The sequence below is a fragment of the Spodoptera frugiperda genome, chromosome 11 (assembly GCF_023101765.2).
Source record: "Spodoptera frugiperda isolate SF20-4 chromosome 11, AGI-APGP_CSIRO_Sfru_2.0, whole genome shotgun sequence".
Lineage (NCBI taxonomy): Eukaryota > Metazoa > Arthropoda > Insecta > Lepidoptera > Noctuidae > Spodoptera > Spodoptera frugiperda.
This window is the reverse complement of record NC_064222.1, coordinates 8,550,486-8,570,346: the sequence shown is the minus strand read 5'-3', so window position 1 is coordinate 8,570,346 and position 19,861 is coordinate 8,550,486.

Genomic DNA, 19,861 nt, shown 5'->3' with positions numbered 1-19,861 from the left:
ACACGTGTTTTTTTTTTATTAAATTATGGATAGGTAAGAACTTTGTTATTATTTTTAGGTAATAATAACTATATTGATAAATACTAAATTAACTAAAAATCACGTTATGATTTACTTTAATAGATCTTTAATTTTTATTAAAAAAAAAAAACGTTTTCTGTTTCCAAGTTCCTGTATTATCAGCAGTTCTGAGTTGATGATAGTTAGGCACAAATAATATACCTAACCGTAATTATCTGCTAATAGTTCTCTTATTTCTTTTCAGTTTAGTTCCTACGCTTAGTTCCCAGTTTACCAGAATTCAAGAGAAATCTATTTTAAAAGAAGCAAAAAAGCTTATTTTTTAACACGTCAAAAATCAGAATAGCCCTCATTTCATTTCTTTTCATAAATTGTAATGTAACTCAGTTATTATGAAAATCGTAGGTATACCAAAAGTCCCGTGACATATAGTGACTCAACTCACAAGTGACATATAGTGACTCAGCAGTGACATATAGTGACTCAACAGTGACATATAGTGACTCAACAGTGACATATACTGATTCCAGAGTGTCAAAAATTTGTTCTAAATGAGTCTACTGCAACATTTCACTACACACATCTCCCCCCGCCTACGCCAGACATGAGAAAAACGTTAACGAATTTTTGATTCTTATTTCAAAAGATATGACAGTTATATTTTTTTTTAAGATGGCCAGCCTTCAGATCTGTATCGAAAACTTTTTTTATCTGTCGACGCGGATTCTTAACGAAATGTTTGTGGGTAATTATGTTATCTGGTTATTAATTTATCTTAATTTGTTCTCAAATATCAATAGGTAAGCCGTCTTTTATTATTTTCGAGATTCGAACTTTGATGCTTTGATTTCACGAATTATGAATATTTTACATACTTGGAAGGCGGTGGTCGACAATTTTTGTTATGTCAAGAAATGGTTTCTTATTTTTACCCCACTGCGCCAGAAGGAGTGTTATGTTTTTTATTCAAGTAATTCCATCGTTTGATATGATTGTCCTAGTAACCCCGTGCATGATAATGTGTAAAATGTAGCCTATTTGTTTTTTTTGGATGGTATAAGCCGGTAAACGAGGAGACGGATCATCTGATGGTAAGCAATTGCCGCTATCTTTAGACACCCGAACCACCAGAGGCATTACAAGTGCTTTGTGTAAGATATTTAAGGGTTTTGGGGATTGAGAAGATTGGGAAAGGAGGGTAATTGGGCCTCCGGTAACCTCACTCACACAATGATACACAACGCAAGCGTTGTTTCACGTTGGTTTTCTGTGAGGCCGTGGTATCACTCCGGTCGAGCCGGCCCATTCGTGCCGAAGCATGGCTCTCCTGTTTTTGTGTACAACACCTGACGCTACCATAATACCTAGGTACTTACAATCTTTATAAACCCTTTCAAATTGAAGGCAAGTTGGTAATGACACAGGAAAACCAATCATTTCATCTTATTCATAAGCACTTATTAATTTTCACATTCGTTCAAAAGGCTGTTACTTTTAGCCACCAAAAGTGGTCAACACTGGCAATCTTGTCGATAATTTAAATATGGAACGGAACATTTTTTTCGATGGCAACACAAAGGCCTTAAGTAGACGTTAATGCTGTTTGATTTGAAATTGCCTACCGTTACAATGGAGCTGGTGAGTTTTGAAGGAACAGGGTTGGCTAAGTTTGGATGGGATTTTGTTGCTTAAGTACGTAGTTTTTATGTAGGTGATTTATATTTACTGTTGTTTCACATGTCTATAATGAGAGATTGAGATTGAGAAATTAGTAATGAAGATGTGTCTTAAGTGTCGGAGAGCCTCGCTTTGGCACAAATGGGCTGGCTGGACCGGAGTGATACCACGGCCTCACAGAAAACCAACGTGAAACAACATTTGCGTTGTATTTCGTTGTGTATGAGGTTACCGGAGGCCCAATTACTCCCTTCCCAATCTCCGATTCCTCAACAATCCTTAAATTCTTAATCGCCAAAAGACCGGCAACGCACTTGTAACATTTCTGGTTTGTGATAATTATATTTTACATTTAACCACCTTTTTCTTCTTATTGTTGCTTCTGATATTCGAAACCAAAATTAACGTCTACTAATGTTGGCATTAATACTCGGCATTAGAAGTATGGACTTAAAGGTCAGTTTTTGTTTTCTAGACATAATACACCCAATAGAAATCTTCCCTTTAAAAATTCACTCGAGTATTTGTTAAGAAAATAAAAATATATATCCGCAGCTACAACCCTAGCTCCTAAATATTCACTCCTTACTTCGGGCTACCCGCAAAATTATAGTAAAATCGTATAATTAGGGATGTACCAATAATTCCCACTTGCGGTCACCACTTCCTTCCCTATTGTTCGTTTCGAGTATTCGATGCACAGCAGACAGGATGCATCGAGTACTCGCTTTTTAATCGATTTCACATATTTTGACAGTTGCGGTTTTTCAAAACGATACTGATATGAGAAACGTTTTTTTATTCGATTCACGTGGGTGGGAATCGATACTCTTAAGCTTTTTTGTCTATGAACTCTATTGTTGTTTTGAGTGTGGTTAGTGTAAAAAAATGTGCCGAAAAAAGGGGTAGCAATTAAGTATATTTTTTGCTAAGTTCTGGGGTATATGAAAAGCTTACCGATACAGTGGTTGCCCACGGTATTTCTCTTTGTATCATACAAAGAGCATTTGTTACTTCGTTCTTGTTATCCAACTTTTTTGATTTCGTCATTACTACAGAATCTATGTATATCAGATTTCTATCTATTTATCAATGAAGTTAGCAATATTTTTAGGTAACTTTACCATTTTAACCTTAAGAAGTAATTAGCTATCCGCAAGGTGGTTGGTAGTGTTTGGATGCGTAGAGCTGAAGATCGAGCTCAGTGGCGTGCCATTGTAGAGGCCTATGTCCAGCAGTGGACGAGAACAGGCTGTTGATGATGATGATGATGATGATGAGCTATGAATCTGCATTCTAGTTTATGATTAGATAAATATTGAGGTTAATTGTAAATTAGACACCTGGACAGTTGTCTTATTTAGTACATGGATATATTTAGATCAACATTTATTTCCAATGCTCCATTTATTTTAAAGAAAACTTCAGAAGCACTAACTCCTCTGGTGTTGCGGGTGCTGGTCACTTACCATCAAGAGAACCGTCTGGTCGTTTGCCCCCTATTCCATAAGAAAAAAAAAACTATTCCATCAACGGCATTCAACCAGCGTTCCCGTGCGTGCGACAATAATTTAATTGACGCACTAACTGAAATCGACAACATCCTTTGTAAAAAAGAAATTGCTAAGCTCGTTAAGTATAATAAAAAGTCGGTGCCATCAATTGTCCATACACCATAACTAATGGAATATGTTTCTCCTTGTAATTACCCTGTTTAATGTCAAACAATTAGACGCCATTCTGACGGAATTTCACTTATCATGTTGGCAACATCGAGTCGCATTTGAATTAAGAATGAGATGGTTTTTTTTATTTATTAGTGGCCTGTTATGGATTTAGGTGTAATAAAACCTTGTTGGTTTTGAAATTTTGTCATAAATGGAACGCTGTGTTGTTTTTATAAACTGTTTTGAATTTTATGGTAGAATAATAATTTATTATTGGCGAGATAATATTTTCCCATATAAGATAAAAATACTTTGATAAAACGAGTCAAACTTTAGGAATTCGTCGAAATGACGTACTTGCGGTACGTCATTTCGTATTTGTTTCGTATAAAATGTATAATTTGTTTGATCTACGTATAAAATGTGTCTAGAAGTAACGTCACGCGATATTTCAAAACTATATAATATCTTCAAAAGTATTTGTTTCCGTAGGAAAATAAAAAAATACATGTCAATAATCAATAATAATTAATTTTAAAACAATCTACAAGACGGACATTAAAACAAAAATTACTCATCTATTGTATCCATTCAAGTTTCATTAATTTTTTATCTAATCATTCATAACCTTACCAATTTCTTAAATAGAAAAAAAAATTGATCAACATCATCAATACATACCTAAAGGCACAGCCACCACCATACCAAGCCTTATCCAAAGCCCTCTCAGATCACAATCTCATTCTGTTCTTTCTAACAACAAAACCACATGTTTATCCGACGCCATATTAGTAAAAGACATTTGATATATCGATGCCGCCCCAGCCGTGTGTAATGCAACACTGGTTACACGCCGAAGCCGACCATCTACATGTAATCCTCAGCTTAACTTGTCTTAGTTGTGTTTTGAAACGGTTTTCTGGAACATGGTTTGATTAAAAAACGTCGTTTGGGTTTGCTTTTTTGATGGGTTTTGTGGAGTTACGTCTAATTGGAGGCTAAGATTAGGTTTTGAAATTGATCTTGGTGGTGTTAAGTCTGGATCATTGACTTTTTTGCCCTTTGCGATAAGTTTGAATCATTGACGCTTCGGGTGAGGTGAGAAGGAGTGTCAAACTCTTACTGACTAAAAACCACCCCGTTCCTACTCCTGCTTTTCGAGCCAGAGCTCTGGTAAAGACTGGATCATTATGGATGCCATTTGCGTCTGTGTGGTAGTAGTTGGAAGAAGTTGGTCCATTTGGAAGTCATTGGAAGTCTATGTTTGATATGATAATGATAATGATGGGCTACCCTAATAATTACCAATATTAGAAGTAAATAAGTTCTTCAACGAATAAACATAGAATCACCTTTTTCATTTAATTTTTTTTGAAAGGGAAAGTCCCTCCATCTGTTCAATGACTTCTCCCGCCTTGGGCGATGCGAGAGAAAGTGTCAGACTCTTACTGACTAAAAACCACCCCGTTCCTACTCCTGCTTTTCGATCCGGAGCCCCGGTAACCCGCTAGGCAGTCCGCAGCTCAGGAAACATTGAATCACCTAAGGAGATATGTAGCTGTTTTTCTATTACCAACTTAGGTATATTTACTTTTATACAACAAAGTAAATAGGTACATAATTTATACGAAATACGTAAACGACACAAAGCCAATGTGAACGCCTTTTGTCATTTTCAAAATTCGAACGAAGAAAAAAAAACAGACAATACACTCGTATTGAGTGACGACAGATGTTCAAAATTCGATTTTCGAAATCTGTGTGTTGCCAATGGAAAAAAATATAATAATAGAGCGGGGAAAATGGGGGACTTGTTTAAAAATCGTTATTAATTTGATATTGACGTCCGTTGTTGACATGGCCCAATGATACGTTTATTTATGTAAATAACGATGATTTGTGGGTTAGTAATGTCGTTTATTATCGATACGTTGACGTAATGAGATATTGTTGGTTTCTTTTGAAGGAAACTTTCGTAACCTACTTAACGTCACGGTCTGTAATTTTAAAGTTTGACATATGGGAGCTTGGGGAGTTAATTGGTTTGGTCGAGTGACATAATAAGATATAATAGGTAAGTATGTAGTAAATAAATGTAGTTGAGGGTTGATAACTAAGAGTTGTTAAGGCGTAAGTATTTTTGTACTTATAATTTTATAGTTGTGGTTAATTGTAGTGTGCATGCAACATAGGCACTATCATGATTAGATTTATTCTAAAAATGTATGACAAGGGCGCCGGACCAAGAACCCGTGGAGAATAAATATAAAAAGAATTTAAAAAAATCTAAGAGTGGTTGATGAGTACGAGATATTAATATTAACGACCAGATTTTGTTAAACAATGGTAAGGAGTCATGAATGTGATTGATGTTTAGTAACAGCCTCGGTTTTAGTTATACAATTTGGGATCTATTCCTCAGCAATTGCATTCGCTATAGTGAGGCTTCCTACCATTGCCATCATTGGCTCGTTTCCTTCCACTGCTAGAGCTACTTAAACGTTCCCAATAGCATTCTTCATTCCTAAATAAATTAAAAGAACTTAATAATTATCTTGTCAATCAAACATAAACTAAAACCTATCTAACTGAACAAAACTAATTTCCAAACGCTTACCTATCTGTTTCAATGGCGGTTGGCGCGTTTCCGCTGGGTTGCCACAGTGAAGTGTCAAATTACCCCTAATTATACGTCATCGAGGGACCGGAACGCCGGCTGCCATCGACAATTGAATTATTTTTTTTTAGAATTACGCTTAAATACAGTGTGTAATGGAATCTGATGAAAGGCATAGAGATTTTTTTTAATGTCTATTAAGTTTCACAGTAGAGCTATTTGCATAATTTTCTGTTTTATTATTATTTTAATGGTTTATGTGATTTCCCTTACATATGAGTGATTGTGTGTAAGTACCTTTTAAATGTCGGTTTGGTGAAGGTAATTAATGCAACCTATGATACATTTTGAAGTATCTATTTATGTACTACATTATCTTGTTCAAGCCTGTGGTTTCACGCCCCTACCAACTTGCAACTAGACTATCACATATCATAATGTAAGCACCTAATTGTTCAGGGCTGATGCCCGTTCTGGAGCTGCGGACAAACCAAGGAGTTGCTGGAGCTCCGACTAAAATCAAAGTAGGAACGGGGTGGTTTTTAGTAATTAAGAGTCTGACACTCCCACTCGCCTGACCCAGAGCAGGAGAAGTTATTAGATGATTTTCTCCTATTTATTAAAACGGCACCTAGTTATTCTAAGGATGTACCTAATAAGGGGTCTAGACTTTTTAATATATTGGGCTCAGATAATTCGGTATACCCAAGATAGGTTAGCAATTTCGCAGATCCATATAGGTCACAGCTGGACCATGCCTATGTAAACTTTTCTGATAGCATGCTTCTGGGCTCGATCTTCAACTTTTCAACTCAACCCAACCTCTGTCAGTAGTGTCACGAGAAGTTAGGATATATACATATTTTTTTTATTTGATGGGTCGATGTTTGGCTGCTATCTCGCCTAATAGTACCTAAGTGATGATGCGGCCTACGATGGAGCACGTCTGCCTGTCATAATGCCAAAAGTTTAGCAGTGTACTAAAATAGGTTGATGATACTTAATGATGGATAGATCAAAGACAAAGACAAGAAAACGCATGTTTTTTTTTAGGAAGGAATGTTATTCATTGACTTCTCTAGCCTTAGGTGAGGCAAGAGAGAGTGAGACTTACTGACTAAAAACCACCCCGTCCCTATCCTTTGAGCCCGAGTCTCGGTAAACCCTCTAGATAGTCCGCAGCTCTGTATCAGGAAGAAAACGCATACTAAGAATGATATATTTGTATTGTATAATCCTAAAGTTGAAATAGCAATAATCCATCAAACGAATAATACTATATCCAAGTAAAAACATGTAATATACTAGTCATATCTACTTATGTAACCATCTGTGAGATTCATGGATTCTATGGATCCCATTTTTGGATAGGTCTTATCAGATCTACTAGACCTTTGCAGACCTAGTACCTATTTTCATCTAAAATATCATTAAACCCTTATTGACTCTTCTTAGTTATCTTATCCTAAACCCAATTCACATTGAATCGTAAACAGCATTTTCCTTTTGGACCAGTTAATCGATAACCTCCATATTCCAGTATACAGACCTGACGCATCACCTCAGGTAGTCGGCTGTCATCGTAAACGCACCAGCCATAACCAAGCTTAAATATTTAATTACCTGAATCACCTTCAAAGTGTCAAAAATATAATTAAAACACTATATTTAAAACTTAATCCACATGACAGGACCTCCCGATCCCAAAAAATCGATAAAAATCCAAATTGAAATAAATAAAAAAAAAATGGCACATGAAAATTTATTCTGCCATCAAACGTAGATATAAAATAAATAATCCACGATATTAACGATAACAATACCAGTGCGCGAGCGCCGCACAGTGATCTATAGATCATTTTAGCTCGATCCCTATTAGCTTGGATTGTAAACGCCCCGCCTACTTGGAAGCCCACTGACCATTAATTGGGTACAAAAATCGATGTAGAAACGCCCATAACATAGCCGTCTCTTTTACTCTTGCGTGTTAGTGTATCTCTATCTCGCTCTGTCGGGTGTCGTCAAGCGCTCGGGTTGTTCGTTTTCGTCGCATACGCAGCTCAAACGTCACAATGCCGGGGCTTCTACAGAAAAATTGTATGTTTTGTTGTTTTTTTTTTATTTTTATTTTTTTATTTTAACGTACGACGCCGCCCGTCGCTGTGCTATATTTGTATAGAATAGAAGTTTGTTATTTTTTTACTTTTTTTGTTTTTCGAAATGTCTAATTTGAAAGTACCTAAGTTGGCATTTTGAGATCTGCAGAAGAAACCTAAAGAATGAAGGTTCAAGTTATTTTTTTTAAATTCCGATTAAGTTGATAGTGTATTGGTATTTTGATCGATAGATTAGGAAATGTGCAAAAGACATTGAGTTTTCTTATAGTGACTTTTACACAGGGTTGCGTCTGAAAATGTCGGTTGGTATCGGCTGACAACCCTAATTAGTTGTACAAAGTATTCAAGTGACATTGATACGTTATTGTATTCATTTTTATGTGCATAGTTTAGATATTTTAAATTAAAGAAGGGCGACATTACAAAATAATACAAAATAATATCTTAAACATAGGTTTGTATGGATTGGGCGTTCCTACATTGCTTTTTTTGTAATATCACGTTACAAAAATGTAATTCTAATTAATTTTACAATCTGTTATTAGAAAAACACATTTGTGAAGGTAAATGTTTTTTCGTATCGAAGTTTCAAAACTCTAACGCCACTCTCCGCTAGATGGCGCTGTACCCTAAGCAAATATTTGAGTGTGTACTTATCTACATAGCTAAAGCCGCATAGAAATAATTTTGTCATTAGTATGTAATTTCATCTTAGTTTTTCTATACCACACACACACACACACAACACATTAGATACCTAGATCGTTTTTGCTTGTTGCGTTAAAAATCCCATACCTACTTGTAATATCAGACACAAAATTCTGAAATGCTTAAAATCTGAGAAGCGAAACCAAGACATAATAAGTACTCGATAGGTACCCTTACTTACAACCACTTTGTCAATGTGGCAATCTCATCTTAGGTATTATTAGTTTTACGTATAACAAAAAAAACTCTCACCCACACACGCACACACGAAACGAATCAATCACTCCAACAAACGCAAGACACGCCGAGTACTCCGACCATAGACACTCGTAAACTCAAAAGAAACTCTTTCGTAAAGGCATAGACTATACAAAAGTGCTTGTACGCCTTAGAAAGATCTGTGGCACGCACCGCTGATTCCGTATGTGTGAGAGGTCCTTCAGTGCTTCAGGAGCCCTGTAAGGGACCCTTGAAGGGGCCTAGGGCTCGTATGTGCGTATGGACGATTCATATGACGATAGCGGGCCCTAATTCTTTGCGTTTCAAGACGTAGCGTACTTTAGTATTACCTAGGTACCTACGTAGAAGAATAAATAGCTGTGTACCTATACCTATCTAGATTTAGTGTACCTATGTATACATAGTTTAGAACAAAAGACACATACCTAGATAGGTACCTATGTATCTTTCTAAGATTATTTAGATACTATTGACAAACGGTGAAGGAAAATATTGTGAGTAAATCTGGGCTTATCATGATGTCTAAATTATACGTGTGCAATCGCCAACCCGCATTAAGCAAGCATGGTGATTAAGGCTGCAACCCGTGAGAGAAGAGGCTTTGGTCAGCAGCTGATCGTACTATTTATACAGCTAATTGTTGTTTAAAAATGGAGCTTCGTACATAGTTCACTACTTTACTTACGTAACTCTTTGGGTGTCCAATCACTGCTCAATACTGATTCACTATATCATCAGCCTTTCCTCTATCCCCTAAAAAAATATTAGTGATTAATTTCTTTACAACAAAGTGAACAATTCAGATGTTTCGCACTTAATCACCAACTAATATAGCTTTTATATTGGAAATAGGTCAGCGTTTGTCCACTATCTCGCCTGGTGGTAAGCGACGATGCGGCCTATATGATATCGGACACCTGCCCACTAGCAACATATTCACTCAGGCATTGAAGACACCAAAATTATATCAGTTAGGAACAACAGAAATAAAAAAAATTCAAACACAACAAAGCAACATTAACCCCCCAGTACTAAATACAACACCACTGTAATTCCTTGGTTAGCAACAGCTCGTATTAAGTGACCGATACCAGTAATTACGGTAAACACATCAAGCTACACAACCAGTTTATCATGACCTCACTTTGCACCATCATTCCACACAGTCAAAGGTCAGTTTATACTGGTTTTGCATAGGTTATGGTGCGGCCACAATTGCTAATAGTTCCCATTACTAATTACGATCGGTTACAATTACCAGTAACTCCCTATAGTACTGAGGTCGCATTCCAAGAATGAAAAAAGACGTTTGTGTATTAGTTTGGTTATATTAATGGACTATGTTGAAATATTACAACTAAGTAGTCTAGTCAAGAGTGGAAGAGCCATGCTTTGGTACGAATGCGCCGGCTCGACCGGAGTGATACCACGGCCTTACAGAAAACTGACGTGAAACAACGTTGTGTGAGTGAGGTTACCGGAGTCCAAATTACTCCCCTTCCCAATCTTCCCAATCCCCGATTTCCCAACAACCCTTAAATCTCTAACCCCCAAAAGGCCGGCAACGCACTTGTATCGCCTCTGGTGTTTCGGGTGTCCATGGGCAGCGGCGATTGCTTACCATTAGGTAATATGCTCGTTTACTTATACCATAAAAAAACCCTCACTTTTTATCCTCTACTATAAAAAAAAACACCTACTTCACGATACGTCTCGTGTGTGAAGTGGCTAACAATGAATAACTTCAAGTGTTCAAGGAATGGCTGTAACTACCAGAGAGAGTGCAGAAATATTGATTATTCGCAGCTCGTATATCTAACGCGGTGACCGTGAAGCGATATAAAACACAGAGACGGACTGGGGCTCTGTTGCCCGTCTAGTTAAGTTATATTTCTATCTGAAAACTATGTAAGTATGTACTCTGTACGGTACGTGGAACAATTCTATTAAAACAGAGGAGAAAACAAATTAATTTTTGAAAATCACAAGGATGTCAAAGACATTCTGTAAATTCATTGATTCATTGTCTAATGAAGCTATTGGCTCATACCAAACTTTAGAATTTCGCAAGTCAAAACAATAGTTTAACAGCCCTATGTCATTAGGACGAATTATTTTCACATCACTTACAATTTTCTAAAATTGCGAGATTTTTTTTTAGGTAAAAGTCACAGAAGACTCTGTATATCCTAATCCTAAAATAAGGATAACACTAAAACTAATCTGAAAAGCGTTTAAATAGACTTTTATTTATTTTGTCAATCGCTATTTAAAACCACTGCACTGGACTGGACTCGTCAAAATTTTAAGTTTAATGGCCATTGCATTGAATATACTCGTAGTTGCCATTTAGACATACGGGGCGCAAAAAAAGCTTTAAACAGAGAAAAGTAGAATGAGGGAGTCCTTTGCCCTGCAGTGAGACGATCATGGCTGAAATCTAAATCTAATACGGGGTCCAGGTTCCATCCCAAAATGTCCACCCAATCCGACCCTGTAAATAATTACAGCGTGTACTTACAATCATTGTTAGTTTAATGAGGTTATCTAGTGGCGTGAAAGTATGTTGTGTATCACTGTGTTCCGACTTCGATTCTAGAGTCAGACAATTTATTTAGGTGGGATTATTGAGTTAGTAACTGCTTTTATTGGTTGTGTAGTCGTTAATAAGAAAGTCTTGAATAGTGTCTTCGAGTAAAGCAAATGGTTTTCGATTTTGAAATAAATATGAGGGTTTTTTAAGTAAGACAATATATTATATCTGATCTTACTTCTTAAATCTTTTCATGTTAGATTATTAAAAGGGCGTAGTCGTTCGTGTCAGCCTTACCTAGTATTATTAGACGCCCGCTTCTCATACATTAGGGTGCGAATTCGAAACCTACCAAAGGCAAGTACTAATGTCACTTTTTTCGAATTACACGTACTTTTTATGATTATTTAGACACCACTGACAAACGGTGAAGGAAAACATTGTGAGGAAACCTGGGGTTATAATTCCTAATCATAAGTATGAAATGCTCAAACCTTCTCCATGAGAGAAGAGGCTCGGTCAGTAGTGGCGACTGGGCTGTTGATGTGATGTATCAGTTGCGTTGTCTGGCGGTGGCAGACTAGTTTAAATTAGATACCCTAAACCCCTAGTCTTGCTGTGGTTTTCATAATATCCGGCTTATATTATAGACTGCACATTTAACGAAAATGGGGCAACGTCTTCAAAACAATAAAATAATGCGATCAAGCTCACTTCGAACGTGCAAATTGATGGTTACAGAATAGCCTAGCTGTCAAAACACTAAGCACTAAACTGAACCAAGGTGTAAAACCATAATTACGGCAGATCAATTACAATGTATGTATATTAATTCAAAAATTAATTAATAAAAATGTCATAAGGCCGACATTCCTTTGTTTATAATTAATATCAAACAGCTGTTTCACTATCAAAAACTTGAGAAACTAGACACCAATATCACCTTTAATCTTGATCCAATTAAAATTTACTCATTACTCATCATAAGGGTGCTTTTCCACCACAGCAGATGTGCTATGTAGCTATGCAACGAAGATGTAATAGTTAAGCTGTGAAACTATGTGACTGTTTCCACAGATACTAGCTGTGCGAGGAAGATGCGCAGCTCGAGTATACGATGTATCGATAATAGGGAAGCTATCCATAGCACGCATCTTTCCATATAAAAAACATAGTTTAGCTGAGTCCGTTTCCACCAGTGCTAAGCTATGTGTACCAATGAATATTATAATTGGTGGAAGCCAAACGCATCCACAGTAACGTAGCATAGCACATCTCTGGTGGAAAAGCACTCAAAACTTAATTAATACAATATGTGTGCATACAATTAATTAGTTAATTGCAATACTACCATTATCTTTAGCAGTTTGTAAAAATGACACTGTTCAAGAAATAAAATAATAAAAAAAGTCTTGAAGTATGGCATGAAATGAGAACGAGTGTCTTGCTTACTTCATTAACTTTCGATATTTAAGTGTTCAGATACTAAAATATAACTTACTTACATTTGAAAACTTACGTAATCATACTCCGTGAATAACTACTATAAGTTTTTAAACTGACACGGTCACTAATAATATCATTAGATGAACTGTTCATCCGTGATCATGGCGCTTGCAACAGTGCCGAAATATCGGAAACTCATAAAAACTGATAAACATGGTAAACATCCCGTTTTAAATTATAATGAAATTCGCAAAATGGGCAAGGGTCTAGATTTTGGTTCCCGGGTCGGGCAAAGAGTCTGGAATTGTACTTAGTAAATGGCAATAGGCTCACCCCCTATTACATCGGATTTATAACACAAATGTTGAAAAGTGGTGGTGGTGAAATTACGTGACGTAATGTGCACCTTTGCCTACCCCTTCGGAGATAAAATAAAAGGCGTGAGGTTATAATAGATACACTCAAATAATCCATAATATCTATGATTTTACTGCCTTAGCAATACCTAGATAACCTAAGTCCACAAGTTTCCTATAAAACCTAGGTCTTACACATTAAGTACTAACTACTAAGTACCTATTAGCCTTTAAGTAAGTATTTAATGAGGTTTCAATAAAAATAACATGAGCATTTGTGTCGATTAATCGATAATGGTTAGCCGATTATGGCTCGAAGCCGTGTAAGGTGACAATGTCAATATCTTAAGGTTATGGGAGTAGCTACGTACTTATATTGCTACATACATAACTATAATAGGTATATAGTATAGATATAGCTCAGAGTCATTTAATGATTACTTAACCTAGTCCTTAGCAATTGTTTTCAGAACAAAACCAACGTGATTATTTCCAAAATTCCAAGTTATATTGTACTTTCTAAGAATATTTAGACACCACTGACAAACGGAGAAGAAAGTATTGTGACGAAACCTGGGCTTATAATTTCTAATTATAGGCTTGAAATAGCCAATCCACATCGAACAAGCGTGGTGATTAAGAGAGGCCTTTAGTCAGCAGTGGTCACAGTACGCTGAAGATTTGATGGTAAAGCTGGGGAAACCAGGGCATTAGTTTAGTAAATGAAAATTTAAAAATCACCTCACATGAAAGAGTTTTCCTTAGACGTGTACCTTTTTCGTATGAGCATCTTTGTATTAAAAGCAACTTAATATATGCTTACAGAAAATCTATCATAACCTTTACCTTTTTATATTGAGGACTGGAGTAAATTTTTAAAAATGCGCCTACCTTTTTGGAGAGAAAGACTAGTGTGTGGGTTTCTGCCTTACTAAAACTACCTTCAACAGCGATAAGGGGCACCGAATTATCTTATTAGATCACCACCTGTACCTACCTTATCGGTAGAAAACACTGCATTACATAGTATGTGTTATATCATTAAGTATAGTAACGGAATTGGCATCAGCAGTAAAGTTGGCAAGCGGCACCTGCCTCAAATATTGGCTGCTACTACTGGCACGGGGCTCCGTTCAAAGTGTGTCAACATGGCATAAATCATAAGTATTTTTCAGTAATGAAAACTAGTGTTAAAGTATGGAGCTAGAAATGTATTTTATTATTTAGTGATAGATATTTAATGTAGTGTAAAATACTACACTTGTAAACGCTGCACTTTTTGTATGGTAGGTATAAGCCGGTAAACGAACATACGGGTCACCTGATGGTAAGGAATCCGGTAACCTTACTTACCCAACGAAATACTACTCTGTCAAGAAAGTAGCGGGAAAAGATCAATAATACACAAACTGTTTGTTATTCATCCAAATTTATTTTATCACCTTCAAAATATGCTCCTTTAGAAACGATACACTTACGCCAACGAATAATCCAATCATCAAAACATTTTTTAAACGCTGTTTCCGGAATTGAGGTCAGTTCTCGCCGCGAATTCTTTTATGTCTTCTACCAATTGAAAATGGGTGCCACTCCGAAGCTTGTTGACTAGTTTGCATGTCAAACTCATAAACCTACGTCTCGTCACCAGTAACAATGCGTTTCATGAATGTTGGGTCGGAATTGACTCGTTCTAGCATGTCCTCAGCGACTCTCATGCGATTGAGTTTTTGGAAAAAAATCAGGTCTTTTGGGACTAGCCGAGCGGCAACATGTTTCATACCCAAATTATTAGTTAAAATGGTACGGATCGACTCGTGAGATACAGAAAGTTCGGTGGCTATCTCTCTCAAAGTTGAATGAGGATTTTCAGTCACTATTTCCTTCACTTTTGCGATGTTAACTTCAGTTGCAGACGTTGATGGCCTACCAGAGCGAGGCAAATCTTCCATCACATCTCGACCGCTTTTGAACGCTTTGTACCACTCATAAGCACGAGTTTTTGATAAAGTCGATTCACCGTAAGCCTTCTGTAACATTTTTAGTGACTCCGAACACGAAATTCCATTGGCAATGCAAAATTTAAGACAAACTCTTTGTTCGATGTTTTTGTCCATTATGAAATTAGCAATACACACTAAATATGATATAACTAAAAATAGCACTGTATTTAATGTAAACAACAGATGCAACTCAAACTCCGCCCCAAAATGGAAAACAGTTGTGCCAATCTATCAAAAACAAAAAAAACAAAAATTTCAATTTGGAACCATAAATAAATAATCCATTCCCGATATTTTTCTGACTGAATGTACAACGGAAGAGTTGTTGTCGTGGTATCACTTCGGTCAAGCCGGGCCACTAGTGCCGAAACATGTCTCTCCCACGGTTAAAGAACTATCTATCTACTTGCTATCTTAGTTTGATTCCTGGATCGGGCAAAATATATTGTGGTTTGGTCGAATTTCAATTTGAAACAAGAAGCGACATGGTTCACCTCTATGACAGAAGAATCAACACAACTAATAAAATTGGTCAACCTTCTCCAACTTATAAAAATACCAACAACGTAAAAAAATGCCAAAACCACAAAATCAATAGACAAGCCACAGAATTGGGAGCACACAACAAAAATTACAATAAACATGATTATTTGATTAATACCAAATTCGTATTTGGAAACCTTAGAAGGAGGGTATAACGAGAAATATTCAAATCGTCCGCTCGAGTGTCGAGCGTCGCGGATACTCATTCGGTAACAAGCTCTCGAGCGGCGCGGTCACATCGCGCGCCGCAACCTCTAATAAATGTATTTAAATATTAGGTATTTGACGCTTGAGTATTTTCTATTTTGTTGGGAGGGTTCTGTATATTTTTTATGATTGTACTCCTAGTTTTTTTTATATAGTATGGGACTTAAATATTTGTGTTATAAGTCCCATTCCCATGTTATAGAGGATTAGCATATTCTAGACTCTGTGGTTCTACTGTGAAATTTTCGAAAAACCGAAAAATGCCCAGTATTAAGTTTTTTTTACATTTAATGGGTCGACGTTTGGCCGACTTGACTTAATACAAGATAATCTAATTACATCTTAAAATTAACTACAATTACCTAATATCAAAACCAATGAATTCACCACACAACTTCTTCAAAAATATCAACCGTTCTCAAAATGAATTTAACGCCAAAAATCACACAAATATCTTACTGAACCCCAATCACTTACAACGTTGTCACACTAAGGCGCCGAATTTTCTAATCGTTGTCATTGAAGATTTTCCTTCATTCCCACTTTGATATGGTTGTATTAAGATCAGGAGGGGAGGTATGAGTGCGGATTGAGAAATTCGATGATTGTGTTAATGGTGTTAGAAGATTTGAGGTGAGGGGGAGGTGTGCTACGTTCGAGATGATAGATAATGGGGAATTGAAATATTCGTGTCACTGTGACTCATTTGAAGATTGCGAGGCGTTTTTCTATTTTGGTTGTGATTTAATGAATTTATTTCGCTTTGTAAGTAAATGTGTTTAGGTTACTTATCTATAGTCTGATTTCTTTAAGCCCACACTAGGATTTTCTCCTGTATCGTAAGTTCAAAAGTTAGGTTACAAATATACAAATAGATGACACCCAGAGCAGAAATAAGATATTGTGGATTACATAAAGAGATTGCTTCGTAAGGGAATCGAACTCGCTACACGCTACGCGGCACCGGTTGCCCAGTCACCGCACCAACCGTGCAGTCTTTTCAATTTCAATAACATTTGTTACTTTCGAGTTCGATTCCCCACGGAGCAACTCTTTGTGTTATCCATAAACTGCTGTTTCAGGTCTGGGTGTAATGTGTATATGAACTTGTATGTTTGTAAATGCACCCACGACACAGGAAAATCCTAATGTGGACCAACTTTTTAAATCAAAACGTGTATAGACGTCTGCTGACACTATTAGGTACAACCAAATACTTAAATTAAAACACCAATCTATTTGGATTGGCCAGCAATTAAATACATCGTTCATTGCGTTTATTGCTAAACGACTCAATTTTACGATTTTAATGGAAAATGGACAAATTTCTGACACGCGATCGTGTAATCGATTAGTTTAAGTTAAGCATTAGTTAATAGGTAAGTAAGTTCGCTTCCTGCTTCGTTGATTGAGTTTGACGAACAAGGGTCTCAGGTTCGATTCATTATTGGTTTTTCAATTTTCTGGAATTGTACTGAAACTCATTATCATAATGTTTGGTCCAATGCAGTGGTCTTAAGTTCGACCAATAGGTTTCGAATTTAATTTCCGGGAAGAGCAAAAGTGTTTCTCTGTCTTAGGACAGAAAAGTCTATTTCGCCTTTTTGATGATCGATTCGGTACTAATTAATAGGTATATCGATATCAAAATGAAGCGGTACGTCACTAACATTAGTTGATTGGTTTCTAAAACCAACAGGAAGTTACAAAAAACAAAATGCATACGATTAGTTATAAGTTATGGATGAAATAATCTTTTTTTTAATTCATACATCGATTTCTTAATGTAGATACCTACTTATAGGTACTCTATCGTCATCACGCGACATACTTTAACCAAACTCGTTCAAGTTTTTAATTCTAAATCTCAATACAAGACATTTAAACAAACAAGCACTTGTATTTTTAGTATCCACGTTAGTACATAACTGCCTAACTTTCATTAAGTTTAGCCAATCATCCGATGTCTTCTCCCGCCTTTGGTGAGGCGAGAGGGAATATCTGACAGACTCTTACTGACTAAAAACCACTCTCTCCCTAATCCTGCTCTTCGAGCCGGAGCCCCGGTAACCAGCTAGGTAATCCGTAGCTCTCTGCAGTTCCATAGGTATCTTCTACGGGTTAATAAAGCCATAAATCACATCTAACAATAATAATTACATAAATCGAGTTGCTGCAGTAACAATTAGCCAAACCACTTAAATATTTTCTCGTTACCTAGTCCGTCAAACTTAATTAACTTGAGTAAGCATATCATGCTATACTTAACTGCCAATATTCTTTAATCGATTTTCAACCCTAACAGCTATAAAGGAAGGTTGAATATTGATTAAATAAGTTCGAAAGTAGGTGTAGGTTGATCTGCCACGATCGCGTTGGAATAATTTAAGGCAATTTGTGTGCATGCAAAATAGTTCTAAGGAAAATGGAAATTAATCAATACTCAGTGTTTAATTGTGATTGCGTGGTGTAGTCGGCCATTTTAATAATTGCTAACTTTGAATATTTAGGTCCCTACCTGCCTTGTTTCTTTAAACTTGGATATTCGCTAAGTTACCTACCTAAGTATTGATGATATTGAAGATCGAAAAGAAATATTAGAATAATTTTTGAGGATACCCGAATGAGAATTTTAAGTATCAAAACTGTTTAATTATGGAATAAAAATGTTACTAATATGAAATAGTTAAGAGAAAATCATTTATTTTACCGTTGAATACGTAAGTTTGCTTTTTAGTTCAATGCTACTCACCCAGAGATGGCGCTGTTATCAAGTTTCTTGCACGGCGCAAAGTTTTATTCGTATAAAGAACTTGTATTTACTATTGAATTAATTTTGATTTATTATATGTTCACATTATTTTTTGTTTATTTAACACTATAATTAAGTTATTATTGATCTTAAAGTTCCTGAAGGCGTAGAAAAATTTACAATCAGAACTCTTTTTGCCAGAATTATGCCAAACATATCGTAAAAATCTGGTTCAGTAAAATAATTAACTTGATTAGTGGTTTCTTCATTATGTTTCTCGTGTAGTGTTATTGCTTTTTAAACCTGTGGTTGTTTACCTTAAAAAATCTTCATGCAAGCAATCGGCTTGGAACTTGGATCACAGTCAAGTCACATCTAAGTCCAAGTTTATCTGAAGAGAGCGTTGCCTCGTCTCTATCAAATGAGTAGGTTTAATGTACGTATTCACTTAGTTTTTTTACCGATGCCCCAGACTGTGATTTCCTACTGTATTGTGGGTGCGTTTACAAACATACAATTTCACATACGCACTTAAACAAATAGGTAGGTACATAGACCAAATAACACTTCTGTATCATGTATCAAAGAGAAAAGGCGCGAACATTAATTGATATTTTATTACAAGGACAAACTATCCAGTGGCGTTTTGTCCCACGAGTTGATAACTAAAATGGATACAAGTTCCCCAACTAGTAAAACTGGTACACACATAAGTAGTTAACTATTAATGGCTGAAGAAGGACTAATGCTGCTAGGTTTCTTTGAGAATAATGTGTGTTCTTCTATGTTTGAATGGTGTAAAAGATATTGTTTTGTTTGCTACTTTTTTGTAATGTAGTTAGTTGTGTACCTACCTGTGTTTAAACACCGTTTCAAAAAAGAATTGTATTGTGATTAGAAGTTTTTTGTTTATCTTGTAGAGTATGAAGTGAGAGAGTATGACTTCTACTGCCAGACACCCATCTTAAACCCATTAA